We start from the raw sequence: 20,659 nt of genomic DNA, 5'->3' as shown, positions 1-20,659 counted from the left end.
ACTTTTGAAAAAGCCTATGGCTGATAAGTCCATCTTGGCCAATCATAGGCCTAATTTCCTACTGCCAGCATTCTCTACAATTTTGGAGAAGCTTATTCAAATTCAGCTGTTCAGCTATCTTGGCACCAACCAATTGCTGCACTCGCCTCATTTGGGCTATCACCCAGGGTACAGCACAGAAGCAACAGAGGCTTTTTTGGTTGAAGAAGCTGACACCATCAGGCACACCATCAGGAAAGCACAGGACCTTTTAGATCTATCAAATACATGTAATACAGTCTCTCATCCTATCCTGCTTCAGTGACTGAGTAACATCGGGATAGGTGTGGCTGCCTTGGCATGGTTTGAATCATTTCTATCTAATAGAAGCCAGTCAGTTTGGATATCACCTTTTGCAGTACCAATAGAGTCATTTGGGGTACAGGTGGTGTCCTATGCTGACAACACACAACTCTACCTCACTTGGGATAAGAATACTCCCAATGTTCAGGATCATTTTGCAACTTGTCTTTCAGCAGCATTTCAGAGTATGGGTCAGAGTAATCTCCAGTGTAATACGAGTAAAACTGAAGTTTTAGTTTTTGGTTCACCTTCTCCCATCTGGGGTGGGAAATTTTGGCTCAGCTCTGCTCCCTCCACTTCCGCTCGGTCATGGTGACCCATTACTTGGGGGTACAGTTTCACAATTAACTCTCCTTCACGTTCCAGGTGGACATTGTGCTAGGAGTCTGCTTTAGCCTCTTGAGAATCTTGAAAAACCTATTATGCTTGCTTCAAGCACAGTGCCAGAAAATGGCCATTTATGCGGATACACCCTTGGGGATGGTTTATGCTAATGCACTGTATTGGAGCCTCTCTCTGTATCAACTTAAGAGATGCCAGCTGGTACAGAATGCTGTGGCCCAACTCCTGCTAAATCTTTGAAAATACTATCACATTCATCTACATCTCAGGGATTTGCATTGGTCACCGGTCTGTTAATTTCAAAGGACTGTTGTTGGCTGTTAGAGTATTCTATAAAGATTGACCCAGCTATCTGGTCACTAGTCCAAGGGCCCAACTTAGAGTTTAGTGGTGGGGTTACTCTGTCACAAACATGACGGATATCCTGTCTGCAGTATTGCAATTCCATAATGGCCTATGTAATTTGCAATAAGGAAAATGGGATATCTATCACATTTGTCACAGAGTAAAACCTCCACCAAACTCTAAATCAGGTCCTATTTCACTATGTCCCTACAAAAGCTCTGCACTCCTCAGATGCCCTGCTGACTGTATTGCCCAAAAACTAAGAAAAAGAAATGGAGTGACTCCTCCTTCTCTGCCTTGGCCCCCTCTGGCTAGAATGCTTTTCCCCAATATATATTTGCCATGAAAAATGAGAGCTCCTTCAAACGGGGATTAAACACCTGTCGTTTAACCAGGCTTTCTAATTTCTTTCTGCTTCTGACCATGGGTGCTTGGACCCTGCACTGGGACACTCTTGTGAGTAGCTGTGCACTCTACAAAAAACATAACCATAAAGTCATCCCGTATCGTTCATAATAAATAGACAAAGCATTTATAGTTCAGGGACGCGATTTTCAGATTGGTGCTAACAGAAGCCTAGTGAAGGACTTGATGTCTTGTTGTCCCTTGGTGGTTTGCAAATCTGACAGACCGTAAACTAACCTTTTTTCCTATACATACACAATCTACCAAACCCAGTATGGACTACTTCTTAAATCACACCAGTGTTCCTTTCCGAATTGTCAGTTGTTCAAAAGGGATTAACAACATACCCGATCACGCTCCAATTAATATTCAATTAGATCTACAAATCTTGACTGTGAAAAAGTGGATTATTAGCTGGAATGGATGGTAGTCCACCAAAAGTAATAATGTCACTACTCTTACTTGGTTCAGTAATTTAAAATAGAGTTCAGTTCAGTCACAGAGCTGCCAGTCTTATCTTAAGAAAATGTTTAAAGTACCAAAACAGTTAAAAACACAACACAATAAAAAAATCCTACTCCAACCAGTAATATAAATGGAGAGTAATTTAATAAACCAAAACATCCATAATCTATAAAAAGAACTGAGATTATGAATTTTGAAAGGTTTAAATACAAATAGCACTATAAAGTCCAAAGCGTCAACTGTGAGAAAATATTTGCTCTAGACCAGGACAAGAGTGAGTTTTAAGGCTGAAGCCGCTGCAGTCAAAAGGCTGGTGACTGCCATATTAGAAGACCTGAAAGGACTACCGCCCACTTATGGGTGGAAATCCGCACCCGTCGGCCTGGCCGATGCAGTTGAGGAGGCGGTTCCACCACCAGCACCGCCAGGGCAACAAGACACTGCCCACCGTGTTTTGATACGTAATATGGCATGGCAGAGTCCTGTCTGCAGTGAGGTGCTGATGGTGGAAAATGCCAGAACCCCTCCCCCCCAGACGACTGCCTCACCAGAAAAGGTAAGTTGATTGTCCGAAAGGTGGGGATGGGGGTTGTTGGATGCATGTGTGTGGTGTGCGTGTATATGTGTGCCTGAATGGGTGTGCGTGTGTACATGTATATGTGGGTGGAAGCTGTTTGTGTCTGCATGTATGTAGAGGGGTGGGGGTATCTGTCTGAGTGCGTGTATGTGTGTGAATGGGGTGTCTGGATGTATACATGCGGTTGGGGTAGTGTGTCTGCATGTATGCACGGGGGCAGGGTGTGAGTGAGTAGGTGTGTATTGGGATGTATGTGAGTGGGGGTGCCTGTGTGCAAGTGTGCGGATGAGGGGGATGTGCAAGCGTGCGTATGTGGAGGGGGAAATGTATGCATGCGTGGTGGGGTGTGCATTAATGCATAGGGGGTTGGGGTGTGAATGATTGCGGAGGGGGGTGCGTATGTGTGAGTGGGGTTGTGTGTATGTCAGTGAGAGAGCGCGTGGGGGTGTTTGTATCGATCTGTGCGGTTGGGTGGGTGTTTGCAAGGGTGTGGACGGGTGGGGGTACATGGAGTTGTGTGGCCATGTGAGGGTGTGTGTGCCGGTGACAGGATTTGGGATTCCTGTCGCCGGGTGCATTTCCACCAGGGTTTTGTTGCAGGGCACCACCACGGAAATCCTGGTTGTTTGCTGCCTTGTAATGCGGGCGGCAGCCTGAGGCCTGCTGTCGGGCCGGAGAAGCTCACCACCAGCCGCATCGGTGCAACTGCACCAGCTGGCCAGGCGGTGTTGTGGTGGTTTGGCTTTGGCCAAATCCCACAACTTGTAATGCAGCAGCCTTTAACACGAGGTCCACTGCAGTAAGACCGCTGCTGTGAGTTCAAAGAGCATCACTATGAGGAAGGAAAAAGTTGAAAGACATTACCAGGGCTTTCACTTCTTTCTATTCTCACAAAAAACTTGTATAAGCACTACATCCCACTTCCACATCTGTCTGGACTTACAGACTTACAGAAAGAATTGCACATGGAAATCTCTAATGATGAAGAAGTGGAAGTACTAAAATTGATGCACACATGGAGGGCGCCTGGGGAAGGCAGCTTCCCAGTCAAGTATTGTAAGATCACCTCTAAATACTTAGGTGGTCATTCTGACATTGGCGGTGACTGATAAAGTGGCGGTAATATTGTCCAACAGGCTGGCGGTAATTACCGCCAAATTAAGACCATGGCGGTGATAACTCCAATAGGCAGCCAATGTACCACAACATGCAGGCGGAAGACAAGGTACCACCCACTGTTAGACTTGGCATCCTTGGCGTGCTCTCCCCAAGCTTTTTGCCTCTGTTTCCCAGGTTGTTGTGTGCTGGACTCAGTTTTTGCTGTTTTTGTTACTCTGGGCACTTCACCACTGCTATTCACTGCTAAAGTGCAAGTGCTCCTATGTGGAATATATGTGTAATTGGATTTCCATGACTGTCATATTTGATTTACTGGTAAGTCCCCAGTACAGTGTACAAGAGGTGCCCAGGGCCTGTAGATCAAATGCTACTAGTGGGCTGCAGCACTGGTTGTGCCACCCACATTAGTAGCCCTGTCATCATGTCTCAGACCTGCCACTGCAGTGTCTGTGTGTGCAGTTTTGAACTGCCAATTCGACTTGGCAAGTGTACCCACTTGCCAGGCTTAAAGCTTCCCTTTTCTTACATGTAAGACACCCCTAAGGTAGGCCCTAGGTAGCCCCATGGGCAGGGTGCAGTGTATGGTTAAGGTAGGACATATACTAATGTGTCTTATCTGTCATGACAGTGAAATACTGCCAAATTCGTTTTTCACTATTGCAAGGACTATCTCTCTCATAGGTTAACATGGGGGATGCCTTTAAATATGATTAAAGCGTAGATTCCCTTTGGAAGCAGATAGACTGGTGGAGTTTGGGATCTCTGAACTCACAATTTAATAATACACCTTTTAGTAAAGTTGGTTTTGAGATTGTGTGTTTGAAAATGCCACTTTTAGAATGTAGTCATTTTCTTAATTAAACCATTCTGTGACTCTGCCTGTTTGTGGATTCCATGTCTGGTTCCGATTAACAGTTTGGCTGTTTGCACCTCTCTCTAGAGAGTGAGTCAAAGGGAGCTGGGGTGTAGCCTGCATATCCTGATGATCCATCTGTGCTAGGAGGGCAGGGAGAGTGGTCACTTACACCTGAAAGGGCTGTTCCTGCCCTCACATCATGCAGTCTCCAACCCCCTGGTGTGTATCTAGGGCCTGGCCTGGGCAATGCAGGATCTCACAAACAAGAGAGACTTTCCTTTGAAGTAGGCCTACTTCAAAGGCCAAAATGGGTATAATAAGAGCACCCAAACCCCTGAAAATTAAATCACTTCTGGAAATCAAGAGGAACCTCTGCCAAGGAGAAGAGCTGAAGAGCTGAGGAGAAGTGATGCCCAGCCTGTGACTATGCTTTGTGGAGCTATCCTGCAGTTGCTGCTTCTGCTTTTGAAAGGAGACAAATACTGGACTTTGTTGTGCATTTCTGCTTGTGAAGAAATCTCCAAAGGCTTGTCCTGAGCTTGCCTCCTGTTGTTGAAGTCTCAGGGCCATCAAAGACTTCCCCTGCCAGCACCCGGACTTTCTGCTGAGACTTCTGCCCTGCCAAGTGGTGCCCTATCCAGTTCCTGGGCCCCTGAAAGGTGAATCTGGCAGACCAAGATTGAAAATCCACGCACAGGCCGCTGTGCAGGGAAAATTTAGATGCATCTTCTGAGACATGGCTGAGAAACGACGCGCCGCCAGCTTTGCGGCTGAAATCGACACTCCACCTGCATCGTGGCTGGAAAATCAATGCACGCAGCTGGAGAAATGACGCGAGACACCTGCTAACGGAGGCTGATAACGTCGCAACCCACACAGCGTGGTTTTCCTGATACTGTGCAGCTAGATTTTCAATGCAACATCGCTGGGTGTGGAAAAACGGCATACCGCTCTCCTAAGGAGAGAAGAAACGACACACGCCGACGCGACAGGAGGAGGAGAAACGATGCACAGTCTTGCTTGCGGGTGAGAAATCGATGCATCACTAGCCCTTTCCGACGCACACTCACCCATGCATGTTATTTTGATGTTACCCAGGTTCTTTTCAACGCTAACTGTTTTTACTGTTTTCTCAAGGATTTAAGACTCTTTTTCTTATAAAATTAATAACTTGACTTGTGTATGATGGGTTTTTGTCATTGTGGTCTTGTTTTGTTTAGATAACTATTACTTATTTTTCTAAACCTGTGTTGTGTCATTTTGTGGTGTTTTTACTGAGTTACTGTGTGTGTTGGTACAAATACTTTACAGCTAGACTGTGAAGTTAAGCCTGCCTGCTTGTGCCAAGCTACCAAGGGGTTGAGCGGGGTTAGCTGAGGGTGATTCTCCTTTACCCTGACTAGAGTGAGGGTGGGTCCTTGCTTGAACAGGGGGGAAACCTGACTGCCAACCAAAGACTCCATTTCTAACATTGGTGATCAGCGGTTGGAATTAGACTTGTATTTGTACTTGCCATACAGTGATTAAGTGTACACTACTGTTTTAAGTGCAGACCACCACATGAACACATACTACTTGTCTTGTGATTTTTGCTTTTTCTCTTTTGGGACTCTTTTTGGTTCTACTCCCATATTTTTGCTGATCCCTTGTTTGACGTTTATTGAACTTCATTTGGGAACTTGTTTTTCTGCCTGTGGAAATTTGCACTTCTAACTCTCCATCATGTCTCAATCTGAGGTTGCATCAGTTGGAGCTGCTTTTGATTTAGGGAAACTGGAAAGTTACACAGTGGCCCAATTGAAACAGTTCTATAAGGATCTTGCCTGCCCCATTAAGAGCTCCACCAGGAAGGAGGAGCTGCAAAAGGCACTGAGGGCCTGGGTGGCAGCCAAGGAAGCTGGAGGGCACACAGAAGATCAGGATGAGGAGATGAAGAACAATCCATTCACAATGGTATAGTGGGTGGGCCTGTTATGTCCAGGGAGTGAGTCTCCAGGTCAGGTAGCAGTGTGTCATCCAAGGGTCCGACCCCTGAAGAGTTACAGGACAGACAGGCAGAGAGTGCTCACCAGTTGGAGTTGGAAAAGTTTAGGATGCAAAGGGAGATGGAAGAAAGGAGGATGGCCATAGAGGAGAAGAAGATACTGTTGGCTCATGAGCTTAGCTTGAGGGAGCTAGATCAAAGGAGCCAGTCCAGTAGAGATGGTAGCAACATTATTACAGTGCAGCCTGAGAGGAGGATGCACATTCCTATAGATCTTGTGAAGGATTACAAAAGGGAGGATGACATATTCTTGTGGTTCAAGGGGTCTGAGTCTGCTCTCCATATGAATCTGGTCCCTGAAGCTCATTGGGGGTGGGTATGTGGAAGCACTTTGAGGTAGAGGGGAGGGACACTCTGACATCCTTAGGGGATCCCCAGGGGCAGGTCTACTCTATCATGAAGGATGCCCTGCTCACAAGATATGGTCTCACCCCTGAGCATTATAAGGAAAAGTTCATGTCCTATAAGAGGAAGGAATCCCAAACATGGTCGGAATGTGTTGATTCATACTTCAGGTCACTGGATGGTTGGATGAAGGGCAGTAAGGTAAAAACCTATGAGAGGCTTTACAATTTCATTCCTTGGGAGCACTTGTACAGTTTATGTTTTCTAGATCTGCGCCAGCACCTAAATGACAGCAAGCTGACTGACCCCAGGAAGCTTGTGCAGGAAGCAGACCGCTGGGAGAGCACCAGGGTCCAGAAGAGGTATGGAGAGACCACACCAAGGGTCTCTCTCAGAAGAAAGGGGGGGATAAGGGTAAAAAGGGGAAGCTCTCTAAAGGGCCCCAACCTATTTCCCAGGGTAAGGATTCCCAGCCCCCCAGTGAAAAGAAGCCATGGATTTCCAAAGGGAAACCTGTGGATGGGGTCCCCCACGTAATTGTTATGTATGTGACCAGGTGGGTCATGTGAGGGGGGATCCCAAATGCCCCAAGAGTACACCAGCACCCACTGGTGCACAGTCCCAGGGTTTGGCTAGTGTAGCGCTTGGGGAAAAGTTAGTTCCAGGTGGGTGGGAGCCAGGTGAGATGACCTTGTCTCACTAGCGAGATGGTCCAGAGAACTGTAGTGCCTGAGAACACTAAGAAGTACAGGCAGTGGGTGACCATCAAAGAAGAGAGGGTGGAGGCTCTGAGAGACACAGGAGCCAGTGTGACTACAGTGAGGAGTCACCTGGTGTCTGAAGAGCAGATATATCCCCCAGTACTTCACCAAGTAGTTGCAGTGGACAACTCAGAGCGCCTGTGCAGAGTGGCACAGGTTCCCTTTGAATGGGGGGGGTCTCAGGTTCCTTGAAGGTAGCTGTGAGTCCAACCATGCCTGTAGATTGTTTGCTTGGCAATGACCTGGAGGATTTCCCTTGGAAGGAGGTAGAATACAGGTCACACTTGGAGAAATTGGGTCTGCCTGAGTGGGTATGGGTATCCACCAGGTCAATGGCAGCCCGTCAGGGTGGTCAAGATCCCCTGAAGCCTGAAACAGTGGCCCAGGGGACCACCAAAAAGAGGAAGTGCAGGGGTTGCGGGAAACCTTCCCCAGAAGTTCCCACCGTCCGGGAGGAGGCGGAGCCTGAGGATGATGCTCCAGAGCCTACAGGAGAAAAGGTGGCTGAACTGGGGGAGGTCCCTTAGCTGTCAAAGTGGCAGCAGGAAGGGGGACCCACCAGGGAGGCATTCTGTGAGGCACAGAAGTAATGCCCTACTCTAGAGGGTTTGCGACAGCAGGCTGCAGATCAGGAGGCTGGCAAGGAGCCAGGATCTCACCTGATCTACTGGTAGGACGGCCTCTTGTATAGTGAGCCTAAGGTTCTTGAGCCTGGGTCAGCCCTTGTGCTGGTGGTACCCCAGTGCTTCGGGGCCTTCCTACTGGGGTTGGCTCATGATGTGCTTTTAGCAGGACAAGACCTTTGAACGGCTTGTCACCCACTTCTACTGGCCCCTAATACGCAGGCACTCAGATGCTCATTGTAGGTCTTGCCAAACATGTCAGGCAAGTGGCAAGAGTGGGGGGAAATGTAAGGCTCCCCTCCAACCTTTTCCTGTAGTTAGTACCGCCTTTGAAAGGGTTGGTATTGACATTGTGGGGCCTCTGGATCCCAAGACAGCCATAGGCAATAAGTTCATCCTGGTCTTGGTGGACCATGCCACCCGGTACCCAGAAGCCATTCCTCTGAGGTCAATCACTTCCCCTGTGGTGGGTCGTGCATTGATGGGGGGTTTGACCTGCATGGGGTTCCCCAAGGAAGTGGTATCTGATAGGGGTACCAACTTCATATCTACTTATATGAAGTCTCTGCGGATGGTGTGTAGGGTAACCTACAAGTTCACCATACCTTGATATGAAATGCAATTATGACCAGAATGACACTCTGGTCGAATTTCAACTTGATCAGAAAGAGTGGGTGATGGCACAAGTGGAGCCTAGAGCGCTCCAGCACAAGTGGACTGGGCCATTTGAGGTGGTGGAGTGCAAGAGTGAAGTCACCTACCTTGTGGACTTGCAGACTCCCAGGAACCCTTTGAGGGTCCTGCACATAAATCGGCTCAAGCCACACTTTGAGCGGACTGAATTGCCCATGCTCCTAGCAACAGATGATGGGGTGGAGGAGGAGAGTGAGCCTCTTCCTGACCTACTGTCTGCAGGAGAGAAAGATGGGTCTGTGGAGTGAGTGATCCTCTCTCCCTCCCTGACTGCAGAGCAGCAGAGGGACTGTCGCCAGGTGCTGGGACAGTTTTCCTCACTGTTCTCCTTGATCCCACACTTGTACACAGATGATGTGGACACTGGGGACAGTACACCCATTAAACAGAAAGTTTGCAGGGTGACTGACAAGGTCAGGGCTAGCATCAAGGATGAAGATTCCAAGATGTTAACTTTAGGGGTTATTGAGCATTCCAGCAGTCCTTGGGCCAGCCCTGTGGTTTTGGTCCCAAAGGACGCTACACCTGGTGCCACCCCAGAACTCCGGTTCTGTGTGGACTATCGGGGTCTCAATGTGGTCAGTAGGTTGACGCACACCCCATACCCCGAGCTGATGAGCTCATAGGTCAGTTGGGAGCTGCCCAATACCTCAGTACATTTGATTTAATATCTGGGTATTGGCAGATTGCCTTGACTGAGGGGGCCAAGGAGATGTCTGCATTTTCTACCCCAGGTGGGCACTTTCAGTTTAAAGTGATGCCATTTGGGATACAAAAATGCCCCAGCCAACTTTCAGAGGTTGGTCAACCAGGTGTTGGCTGGGCTGGATGAGTTCAGTGCCGCCTACCTGGATGACATTACTGTCTTTAGTTCCATATTGGAGGAACATTTGCATCACCTCTGCAAAGTGTTGGAGGCCCTTCAAAAGGCAGGCCCCACTATTAAGGCAGGCAAGTTCCAAATAGGGCAGGGTTCTGTGGTGTATTTGGAACACCAGGTGGGGAGTGGCCAGGTGGCACCCCTACAGGCAAAGATTGATACAGTTCTGGCTTGGGAGCCTCCCAAGACCCAGACTGAAGGGAGAGCCATTTTAGGTCTCACTGGCTACCACAGGAGGTTTGTCTAGGGGTATGGCACCACTGTCATCCCCTTAACTGAGTTGACTTCCAAGAAGCAACCAAAGAAGGAGATGTTGGCAGAGGCTTGCCAGAGCGCTTTTGATGCCCTGAAGGCTGCCATGTGAACAGCACCTGTGCTGAAGGCACATGACTACTCCAAGGAGTTTGTTGTGCAAATAGACGCCTCAGAGCATGGTCTAGAAGCAGTACTCTCACAGCTTAATGAAGAGGGCCTAGATCAACCTCTAGCCTTCATTAGCAGGAGGTGTCTTCCCAGAGAACGTAGGTGGAGTGCCATAGAGCGTGAGGCTTTTGCTGTGGTATGGGTGGTGAAGAAGCTAAGACCCTACTTGTTTGGGACTCACTTCCAAGTTCAGATTGACCACAGGCCCCTAAGATGGTTAATGCAGATGAGGGGTGAGAATCCAAAACTGTTGAAGTGGTCCGTTTCCCTACATGGGATGGACTTTAGGTGGAACACCGCCCTGGTACAGAACACGCCAATGCTGATGGTCTGTCCAGATTCTTCCACCTTAGTGATGAGAACTCCCATGAGGTTGGGTAGTTGCTTCCCACTTCCAGCTGGGGGGGGGCACGTGTTAGACTTGGCATCCTTGGCGTGGTCTTCCTTAACTTTTGCCTCTGTTTCTCAGGTTGTTGATGTGTGCTGGACTCTGTTTTTGTTACTTTGGGCACTTTACCACTGCTATCCAGTGCTAAAGTGCAAGTGCTCTTATGTAAAATATGTGTGTAATTGGATTTCCATTATTGGCATATTTGATTTACTGCTAAGTCCCCAGTACAGTGCACTAGAGGTACCCATAGCTTGTAAATCAAATGCTACTAGTGGGCCTGCAGCACTGGTTGTGCCACCCACATTGGTAGCCCTGTAATCATGTCTCAGACTTGCCAATGCAATGTCTGTGTGTGGAGTTTTGAACTGACAATTCGACTTGGCAAGTGTACCTACTTGTCAGGCCTAAACCTTCCCTTTTCTTACATGAAAGACACCCCTAAGGTCGGCCCTAGGTAGCCCCATGGGCAGAGTGCAGTGTATCTTTAAGGTAGCATATATACTGATGTGTTTTATATGTCCTGACAGGGAAATACTGCCAAATATGTTTTTCACTGTTGCAAGGCCTATCTCTCATAGGTTAACATGGGGGCTGCCTTTAAATATGATTAAAGCGCAGATTCCCTTTCGGAGCAGATAGACTTGGGGAGTTTGGGGTCTATGAACTCACAATTTCAAAATACACCTTTTAGTAAAGTTGGTTTTGTGGTTGTGTGTTTGAAAATGCCACTTTTAGAAAGTAGACATTTTCTTGCTTAAACCATTCTGTGACTCTGCCTGTTTGTGGATTCCCTGTCTGGGTCAATTTGACAGTTGGGCTGTTTGCACCTCTCTCTAGACAGTGACACAAAGGGAGCTGGGGTGTACCCTGCATATCTTGATGATCCATCTGTGCTAGGAGGGAGGGGAGGAGTGGTCACTTACACCTGAAAGGGCTGTGCCTGCCCTCAAACAATGCAGTCTCCAACCCCATTGTTGTGTCTGGGGCCTGGCCTGGGCAAGGCAGGATCATGCAAACAAGAGAGACTTTCCCTTTGAAGTAGGCCTACTTCAAAGGCCAAAATGGGTATAGAAGAGCACCCAAACCCCTGAAAAATTAGTTCACTTCTGGAAATCAAGAGGAACCTCTGCCTGGAGAAGAGCTGAATAGCTGAGGAGAAGTGCTGCCCTGCCTGTGACTGTGCTTTGTGGAGCTATCCTGCAAGTGCTGCTATTGCCTGTGAAAGGGGACAAAGACTTGACTTTGTTGTACATTCCTGCTTGTAAAGAAATCTCCAAGGGCTTGTTCTGAGCTTGTCTCCTGTTGTTAAAATCTCAGGGCCATTAAAGACTTCCCTTTCCAGCACTTGTACTCTCTGCTGAGACTCCTGCCCTGCCAAGTGGGGCCCTCTCCATTTCCTGGGACCTTGAAAGGTGAAGCTGGCAGACCAAGATTGAAAATCCACAGACCACCGTGCTGGGAAAATGTCAAAGCCCCTTCCGAGACTCAGCTGAGAAACGGCGCACCGCCAGCTTCGTGGCTGAAATCGATACTCCACCTGAATCACGGCTGGAAAATTGACGCTCGCAGCTGGAGAAACGGCGCTCAACACGCACTGACGGAGGCTGATAATGTTGCAACCCACACTGCGCAGTTTTCCTGATACTGTGCGGCCAGATTTTTGATGCAACAGAACTGGGTGGGGAAAAATGACGCACCGCTCTCCTATGGAGAGAAGAAACGATGCACGCTGATGCGACCAGAGGAGGAGAAACGACGCATGGTCTCACTTGCAGGGGAAAAATCGACGCATCGCTAGCCCTTTCTGACGCACACCGGTCCGTGAATGGTTTTTTGACGATACCCAGGTACTTTTCAATGCTAACAGTGTTTTTACTGTTTTCTCAAGGATTTAAGACTCTTTTGCTTTTAAAATTAATAAATTGACTTGTGTATGTTGGATTTTTGTCATTGTGGTCTTGTATTTTTTAAATAAATATTACATATTTATCTAAACCTGTGTTGTGCCATGTTGTAGTGTTTTTACTGAGTTACTGTGTGTGTTGGTACAAATACTTTACACCTGGACTCTGAAGTTAAGCCTGCCTGCTTGTGCCAAGCTACCAAGAGGGTGAGCAGGGGTTAGTTGAGGGTGATTCTCCTTTACCCTGACTAGAGTGAGGGTGCTTGCTTGTATAGGGGGAAACCTGCCAACCAAAGACCCCATTTCTAACATCCACCATATTATGAATCTGAAAACCACTAGGACTGGCGGAAACACATCACAGAAGACCAAAGACTCACCAACAAAGACACAGAGAAGATCAACGCTGCCATGGAACCGGAACTGCAAGTCTTCCCGATGCTCTTCTAGCCATGCTCCACCTGGAACACCAACACCGATGAAGACGATGACGGTGAGTATAGCCGCTTAGCACACAAGGATGGGATGGAGGAAAATGAGAGTGACACATTCAGCTGCAGACGTAAACCAATGGCACAGGACCCACGCCATAATAATACAAGGACTACAGGTTGGCAGTACTTAAATTGTAATATCAAGGCAACAGCCACCATATGAACCAATTTGAGAACAAAGATAAACAAACATTTGTCCAGAAAGGACCAATGCCCAGTCCAAAGTACATAAGGCCCACATGGCCACAGGGCACAGTCCTAGGCCCAACTTGATCCTGACTAATTCTGCAAAAATCTGTGCAGGGGCAACATCTTTGAAGTGGACAGGCACCTCAGGGGGGAGGCGGCAGGGGCCACCTCAGCTTGAGTCAGGAACTTTCCCACTGCTTCTGGAGGGGGCTCCATGGCCATTTCTCAATGCTCGGGAGTACAAGGTCACAGTCTCCGAGGTGGAGAACGTGCCCACTACTTCTGGAGGGGGCTCCATGCCCATTTCCCTTTACTGTGGAGTACAAGGTCACAGTCTTTGAGGTGGGGAACATGCCCACTGCTTCTGGAGGGGGCTCCTTGTACAACAATCCCTGGAGGGTGGTCTACATGCCCTCTGTTGGAGGTGAGGGCTGCATTGTCTCTGCTGGGGGAGGTGTCTCCTGGGCAGCCTCTGCTGGAGGTGAGGGCTGCTGTGTTCCAACTGGGGGAGGTGTCTCCTGGGCAGCCTCTGCTGGAGGTGAGGGCTGCATTGTCTCTGCTGGGGGAGGTGTCTCCTGGGCAGCCTCTGCTGGAGGTGAGGGCTGCTGTGTCCCAGCTGGAGGTGAGGGCTTCTTGTCTGTCATTGGTGGTTGAGTGGGACCTGCTTCTGTCATTGATGGTTGAGTGGGAACCTTTTCTGTCAATGGTGGTTGAGTGGGAACCTCTTCTGTCATTGGTGGTTAAGTGGGAACTCTTTCTGTCATTGGTGGTTAAGTGGGAACCTCTTCTGTCACTGGTGGTTGAGTGGGAACCTCTTCTGTCATTGGTGGTTGAGTGAGAACCTTAACTGTCATTGGTAGGTGAGTGTGAACCTTACCCCTCCTGGCTGGTGGAGTGGGATGCTTCCCTTTCCTGGCTGGTGGAGTGGGATCCTTTCCTTTAGTGGCTGGTAGAATGGGAACCTTCCCTTTCCTGGCTGGTGGAGTGGGATCCTTCCCTTTCCTTGCCGGTGGAGTGGGATCCTTCACTTTCTTGCCTCCATGACTAGGAGGACTGTTTGGCTGAGGTGCTGGGCTGGGTCTTTGGGACCCTGCTCTTACGGGCAGGATGAGGGAGAGGGGAAGGGAAGAGGTCAAGTTGGGCAAGGAAAAGCTTCTTAGGAATGGAGGAGCGGGATGAGGGAGGAGGGATGGGAGTGGAGGTTGAGGGAGTGGTTGTTGGAGGAGTACGTCTGCTGGACTTGGGTACAGGTGCAGGTGCATGTGCAGTGTGCTGATGTGAAGTAGATGGCTATTGGGGGTCTGAGTGCCTGTGTTTGTGTCCTTTAGGAGGGTGGGACAGACAGGGTGGGAGAGGACACAGGGGATGGGTGGATGGATGTTGTGGAGGCATCTGCTGGAGGGGTGTGTGCTGCTTGGTGTGGTGATGCTGGTGGTGGCTGTTGAAGCAGTGCATGCAGGTGTGAGTGTGGATGTGACTGTGAGGGAGGTGGAGGAGCAGGAGGAGGGGGAGACAGTGGAGGCAGTGGATGTGGATGTGGATGTGGATGTGGATGTGTGTGCAACTGTCTGTTGTTTGTGTGACTGTTTGTGGACTGAAGTGTGGTGCCTGTGTTTGACCGTGCCACTCTTGTGTGATATCTTGTGTGCATGCTCATCTGCATGTGTGCATGGGATGGGTTGGAGTTGAGAAGAATGGGACTGTGAAGTGGTAGTTGGAGGGAGCACGTTAGGAACAAGGACAATGGCTGCCATCAGAGAGGAGGCCAGAGCCTGAATTGATCTCTGTTGGGCCGCCAATCCAGCGTGGATGCCCTCCAGGAATGGATTGCATTGCTGCATCTGGGATGCCAGCCCCTGGATGACATTCACAATGGTTGACTGCCCAACAGAGATGGATCTCAGGAGGTCAGTAGCCTCCTCATTCAGGGCAGCAGTGCTCACTGAGACAGGGCCTGAGGTGCCTGGGGTGAAGGAGATGCCCACCCTCCTGGGTGAGTGGGCACGGGCAACTCACTGAGGGGCTACCGGGAGGGCGGTGCTGGTACGGGGGTGGCGGCTGTACCTGCAGCTGGTGTGGTCACAGAGGTGTCCACCACCACCAGAGAGCTTCCATCAGGGGAGGAGGAATCAGAGTCTGTGTTGTCACCTCCTGTCTCCTCCGTGGTGCTCCCCTCACCTTCCGTCCCACTGGTTCCCTTGGCATCGGTAGACTCTGCCTCCTGGGTCCTGTGGGATGCAGCTCCCTCTGTGGCAGGTGCCCCTGTTCTTCCACCAAATGATGCTAATGCACTCATGGACAGGATGAGAGAAGAAGAAAGGAGGGGAGGGAGAGAAAGGGAGCACTGGGTCAATTACAGCACCAATACCACAGTTGGCATACACAGCACCGTCACACACAAGGATCAGATTTGAGCACTATGGATTGCTCTGGCATTAAATTGGCTAGATGCCACAGCAAGATGAGGGCCAAGCACCACCAACTGCACACCTCCTGGGACCAACAAAGCCCTGACTGACAAGGAAGGCAAACGAGCTAGGTTACCTGCATTTGCCATACATCAATTACCCTTAAGCTGGATCACGCTGCAATGTCTGTCCTGGCATTAAGGGGCAACCACGAACTCACACCCACTACCCGGATCCCATGCCACCCACCAATTATTGTAGTAATGCCCACTGTACTCACTCCCTTGTGGCTGCTGTGATGTCCTCAAGCGCTCATCTAGCTCTGGGTAGGCCACTGCCAATATGTGGGCCATCTGGGGGTCAGGTTACGACGGGCACCCCTTCCTCATTTGGAGGCCATCCTTAGCTGGGCTTCCCCTGTCTTCTGTGCCCAGCGTCTCAGGTCCTCCCACCATTTCCTGCAGTGGGTGCTCCGCCTGCTGTAGACCCTCAGGGTCTGCACGTCCTTGGCGATGGCATGCCACAATCCCTTCTTTTGGGAGCTGTCCTGCAGAGGTAATACAGACAGGAGAACAGCATTACACATACAATCCAGCCTGTCACACATATGGCCCACAAACCTGTTTCCAAAACCATTCGCTCACTCATCACCCAGTGTACACCATTTACACTACTACCAGACATACCATCCCACACATGACAAGATGCCTGCACACACATCTCCATTCGACCCTCCCACATGCAATGTGCCCAAGCTTTACTTACCTGTTGGTCTGGCGGCCCACACAGATGTCCATACTGGGGCAGGACCCTATCCACCAAGCGCTCCACCTCCATGGAAGTGAAGGCAAGGGTCCTTTCCCTGGTCACAAGGGCCATTGTAGGTTCCAGACACAGGTCATAGCAGCATACCCAGTGTAGGTATTGTCCTGTAGAAAGTCCGGAATCAAGTGAGGCTATAGGCAGAAAATGATGGTAACATCCGCGCCAGTGTACACCATCACCGCCACCGCTAATCTCCATTGGCCACTGTACTCCATGGAGCCCCATATTAGCCAATGAGGAATTGCACAGCGGTGCAAGACCACCTTCTGCCACGACGCCCAACGTTGGTGGAGTTACATCATTTCCACCTGTCCCTAGATACAGGACAGGCGATCGCCATTTCATGGTGGTGGACTACATACAGATCTTCCATAACTGCGTCATTGCCGAAAATTGCACATACATTGACATTCCTACTGTCCCATCACATCAATGCTGTATGCACACTGAGGTGGTGGTTCCATTGTTCAAATTGTGACAACCTACTCTCTCTTGTGTCCCTTAGGTATCTACCAAAGCGGATGAATAGGAGGAGGAGACAAACCCGTGTACAGACCCCTTGTGGACTTGGCTACACTGGAGGGCAGGCACATTATACTCACCTATAGACAATCATAGAGCTGCGTGCTCAATTGGAGCCTGCCTTGATATCAGCTATCCGTCATCCCACTAGGATCCTCCCTCTTTTGCAGGTTCTATCAGTGCTCCATTTCCTGGCAAATTATTCTTTCCAAGTGACAGTGGGCTTGGCAACAGGAATGTCACAGCCAATGACTGTACACATATTGAGTTTGTCCTCCCCTGCCAGAATGAACAGGTGTTCAGGAATCGAAAGAGTTTCCACCTACTCAATGTGCAAATGGTGTACCTGGCGGACCAGTACATCTCCCACTTCCCTGCCAAGTATCCTGGGTCAGTGCATGATGCCTTCTTTCTGAGGAATAGCAGCATCCCAAATGTGATGGCCCAACTACAGAGGCACAGGGTGTGGCTTATAGGTAAGCCAGAGCCCCTACCCACTGTGTGTCACTGTATGCCTTCAAGTGTTATCCCCATAGCATTGTGTAAGCTAAATTTTGTCCCTCAATACTTGCAGGTGACTCTGGCTACCCAGACATATCATTGCTCCTCACCCCTGTGAGGAATGCCAGGACAGGGGCTGAGAACCATTATAATGATGCACATGGGTGAACCAGGAGATAATCGAGAGGACCTTCGGCCACCTGAAGGCCAGATTGAGATGACTGTATCTGACAGGTGGATCTCTGTGCTACTCACCTAAGAAGGTCTGCCAGATAATAGTGGCATGCTGCATGTTGCACAACCTGGCCCTCGGACGACATTTGCCTTTTCTGCAGGAGGAGGGACTGTAGATGACCCTGTGGCAGCAGTGACCCCGAGTACAGTGAAGATGAGGAGGGAGAGGATGAGGACGAGGACAACAGAACATCAGTTATAAGACAATAATTCCAATGGCACACAGGTGAGACAGTGGAACTGACCATTACTCTGACTATCGATATTTTCTGTGTGGCTATGGCATGAAGGCATTCACTTCCTTTGTATCTCAACTTACTGTCACCTATTTCTTGTCCTTTTACAGATTTTGGTGATATGACAACAGTGTCCTGATGTGTTTACTGCAGACAGCTACAGCTCATTATTTGTATGCTATCACAGTTTTCAGATCATTTGCACTGGATGTGACTGTTCCCATAAATGCACATTTTCAACACATAAAACGGTGTCACTCAAGTTGTGCTCAAGGGTGTTTATTGGAGTGCAAACAATTGAGAGAAATGTGCAATTGAATGGGGTTATGGTGGAGGAAAGTCCAGGGTATTGTTCCAGTCTGTTTGTAGCACAGGTCCAGTGTCCAAGTGGTCATAGGAAGGGGAGCAATGTCAATTCAAAGAGGACAAGGTGACAGGGTGGGACACAAAGGGGACAATCAGGAAAGACTCACTTCCTGACGGTGGTCTTGGCCTTGGCAAGGGTCTCTGGCTTCTGTCTGGGTCGCAGGGAATGTTTGCGGGATGGTTCACCTTCTGCAGGGGGAGCTGTGCTGGTGGCCTGTGGGTCCTGTAGCGGGGTCTCCTGCCCTCTAGCTGCAGCAGAAGTGGAGGGCTGGTCAATAGACTGGCTAGTGGTAGGTGCCCGCTGGTGTGCTGTTGATTCCCTCATGATGTTGGCCATGTCTGCCAGCACCCCAGCTATGGAGATCATGGTGGTGTTGAGAGCCTGCAAGTCCTCCCTGATCTCCTGATGGTGTTCCTCCTGAAGCCACTTATTCTAATGCATGATGGTAAGGATCAGGCCCATTGTGTCCTGGGATAGTTGGTAGGACCCCATGGTCTTGGTGAGTGCCTCCTGGAGAGTCGGCTCCCTGGGCCTGTCCTCCCTTGGTGCACAGCGGTCCTCCAAGTGTCCATGTTGCCCTGTGCCTGTGTCCTCTGAACGGTGTGCCCACTGCCACTGGGCCCAGGTCCCTGATTGTCTTGGCAGCGAGGTGTGGCCTGGGGTCCTTGTACAAGTGGGCACACTGCTTATTGACGTGTTCTGGGGACAGAGGTGTGGGGACACTGGATGGGTGCTGTGGTGTTGGATACTGATGGGGGAGGCTCCATCATACTACTGTAGGACATTGCATGAACCTGCCTTTTTACCTCTGTGTATGGACACTGATAGTTAACTTTGGCTTTCCAATTTACAGATCTGGGTACCACTTTCTGCCTTCTACTATGTTTACTGCTGCCCAACATCTGTCGAACATTGGTATGTGAAAATGAACATTGACATTGCTATTTTTCTGAGAGGTTGCGATAACACATTTGTGAAAGTACAGACTGACTCCAGATTGATTTGTGATTCAAGGGTGTTTATTTCTGTGCTAATAAGTGGAGGGGGCTGTGCAATGGGATGGAGTGATGGTAGAGGAATGTCCATGGTGGAGTCCAGTCTATTGGTTTCACAGGTGCATTGCCCAAGGGGGCATAGGAAGTGGAGTAATGGCAGTTCAAGGTGGACAGGGTAACAAAGTGGGGCAAAAAGGTGACATTCAGGAGAATCTTATTTCCTGGCGGGGTCTTGGCAATGTTCTCTGTCTTGTTCCTGGATCTCAGGGACTGTTTGCAGGCTGGTTCTCCTTCTGCAGGGGGTGGGGTGCTGGTGGCCTGTTGGTCCTGTGGTGGGACCTCCTGTCCACTAGCACCGCAGAGGTGGAGGGCTGTTCATCGTTCAGGCTAGTGTCAGGGGCCTGTTGGTGTGCCACTGTGTCCCTCATGGTGTTGGCCATGTCTGCCAGCACCCCTGCAATGGTGACCAAGGTATTGTTAATGGACTTCAAGTCCTCCCTGATCCCCAGGTAGTGTTCCTCCTGCAGCCGCTGTGTCTCCTTAAACTTTGCCAGTACCATGCCCATGGTCTCCTTGGAATGATGGTATGCTCCCATGATGTTGGAGAGTGCCTTGTGGAGAGTGGTTCCCTGGGCCTGTCCTCCCCCTATCGCACAGCAGTCCTCCCAGCTTCCCTGTTATCCCGTGCCTTTGTCCCCTGAACCGTGTTCCCACTGCCACTGACCCCAGGTCCCTGATTGTCTTGGGTTAGTGGGCTTGCCTGGGGTCCCTGTAGTGGTGGACACACTGCTGATTGACATGTCCTGGGGACAGAGGGATGGGCCCGCTGGGAGGGTGCTGTGGTGGTGTTTCCTGAAGGGAGGTTCAGTGGTGGTTTGTGACTGTGGCAGTGGAACCAACTGTCCTGAGGTCCCTGATGGGCCGGTCTGGTCATCTTGATCCAGGCGTGCAGAGCTGCTGTTGTCAGTGTGGGCCTCTTCTGTGGGGGGACTGGATATGTCTGGCACCTCCTGTCCGGTGACATTGGGTAGGGGTCCTGTTGGGGGGTAAATGCATAGTTATTGTAGCTGTGTGTGCCATCTTGTCCAATGGGTGAGTTACCCTCTACTCCTGTGCTTGGCTTATAGTCTTTGGCCTTGTGTGATTGGTGATTTTGGGGCCTGGGTGAGTATCTGTACTTGACATGCTTTGGTGATGGGTGTCCATGCATTGGTGTAACATGCAGGGTTTGGTTTTGGGATGTATGGATTGTGATAGTGGGGTATCAGTGGGGTGTTGGGGTGATGGGTGTGAGGGTTGGGCTAGGTGTTTGTGATAGCATGCAGGTAGGGTGGGGGGGAGAAGTAGTTGAGATTTGACTTACCAGAGTCCAGT

This window comes from Pleurodeles waltl, chromosome 4_1 (assembly GCF_031143425.1).
Source record: "Pleurodeles waltl isolate 20211129_DDA chromosome 4_1, aPleWal1.hap1.20221129, whole genome shotgun sequence".
Classification (NCBI taxonomy): domain Eukaryota; kingdom Metazoa; phylum Chordata; class Amphibia; order Caudata; family Salamandridae; genus Pleurodeles; species Pleurodeles waltl.
The sequence above is the reverse complement of the archived record's forward strand: the minus strand, read 5'-3'. Positions refer to the sequence as shown.